The 1,892-nt window shown below is 35.7% G+C and overlaps 1 non-coding gene across 1 annotated transcript; it reads left to right on the forward strand.

Annotated features, from left to right (window-relative positions):
* The first annotated feature begins 1,486 nt into the window (after nucleotides 1–1,486).
* Nucleotides 1,487–1,593, forward strand: LOC123636125. The gene has a single exon (XR_006734336.1). It is a non-coding gene; the product is annotated as a U6 spliceosomal RNA (small nuclear RNA).
* The last annotated feature ends 299 nt before the right edge of the window (nucleotides 1,594–1,892 follow it).

Here is a 1,892-nt window from a genome sequence, read left to right on the forward strand (position 1 = left end):
AGGGAGTTAGATAGCATTATTATCTCCTTTACAAAATGGATGATGAAGCTGTAGTTTGAAGAAGTTAATTAATTTGTCTAAGATGACTCATTCTAGTCATTGGTAGAGCCAGACTCAAATTTAGACCTCTCTGACAACAAAGCTACACAAAAAAGACTTCCTCATGCAAAATTTCCTGACTGTTCCTCAAACAAATCATTTTAATTCTCAGAATTGCAGTTGCAGAGTTTTATCTTGCAAAAGTTATCTCAAAAAAATAATGTAGTAAGCTCACATTGTTGGACTGCCTGTGGACTTGCTTTCATGGAATCTGGGAAATTTTTTCTCCACAGTTCACTTGACCTTGGGAGATGCACTAGATGATCAAAGTGATTATTTGATACTCATTCCTCAACCCCCAGGTCTTGAGTACCAGTTTCTTCTTATTGGAGCCTCTCCTCGGGGCAGTCCAATGAGACAAGACCTAAGGTGGCCATGCACACATTCTACACCTGGTGGCCCTCCTCTTGTAGACAATTACTTCTTCACTCTTGTCTAGACTGGCAAGTCATTCCCAAAAGCACTTGATCAGAGCTACCAATGCAGTCATTCAGCCCACCTTTATCACAGATGTTTGTAGGTGGAAGTTAGAACAGAGTTTCATGCCCTCTAATTGTGAAGGGTGACACATAAGGTCTCTTTGGAACTCTATAGAAGACCTCCACCACCAGGTTTGATGAAAGAGGGCAAGAAATTCTCTCACCACTGGATGCAGGAGAGGATGGGACTCAAAACATAGCTGTTACAAATATTCTATTCTCATGAGAATTTTCCCTCATCCACTATTTTGAAATCTCAATGTGGCCGAGGAAAGCAAAATCCTTAGACCAAATTCAAAAGATTTTGCATCATAAATACGCATATGATGATTTGACAAACACTTGAGCATGCTTAATATCAGTGACTGGTAGAGATTTCAACTTCTGTATCCTTTTATATGTATGTCTATATTATTATCTGTGTTTACATGTGTTTTTTACTTAACTTTGTACCAGTTTCCTCAGCTTATTGTCTTTGAAGAATTGTTCCTAAAATTTACTAAATATTCTACTTGCTTATGCACTAAATTAAAGTTTCCTCTATTGTTCATAAAAGTTGTTTACAATTTTTAAACAATATATACACAATAGCATTTTATAAATATTTAACCAAATCACTAATTAAAAACTTAAGATAGATCCTTGTAAGTATAATGAGTGAGTGTATGTGCATGAATTTTAGGGTTTTGAGTATATATTATCAAATTTGTCTTCTAATAGATGGTATAAACTTACCAATATTTTTCTGTAATGATAGGAACATTGGGTTTTATCATTTTAAATATATTTGATATTTTCTTAGATTAAAAACAGTGAAATTATGATTATATTTAAGAATTTTGACTTTATAATTTAAGATTTACAAAACTCAAATTTAACACATAACTTCAAAAGAAGAAAATATGTTAGTGCTCGCTTCAGCAGCACATATACTAAAATTGGAACAACACAGAGAAGATTAGCATGGCCCCTGTGCAAGGATGACACGCAAATTCGTGAAGTGTTCCATATTTTTTCCACGAATGGATTAGTAAACTCTGGTATATGTATACCATGGAGTATTACTCAGCTATAAGAAATAACGGTGATACGACATCTGTTTGGTTCTTCTGGAGAGAGTTGGAACCCATTATATTAAGTGATGTATCCAAAGAATGGATAAACAAGCATCACATGTACTCACCAGAAAATTGGTTTCCCTGACCATCACCTAAATGCACATCGGGGAAGGGCACCAATTAGATATCAGATTGAGATGGGGCGTCGGGGAAGGGGTTGGGTGTATGCCTACATGATGAGTGCGTTGCGCACTGT

This window comes from Lemur catta, chromosome 3, assembly GCF_020740605.2.
Source record: "Lemur catta isolate mLemCat1 chromosome 3, mLemCat1.pri, whole genome shotgun sequence".
NCBI lineage: Eukaryota > Metazoa > Chordata > Mammalia > Primates > Lemuridae > Lemur > Lemur catta.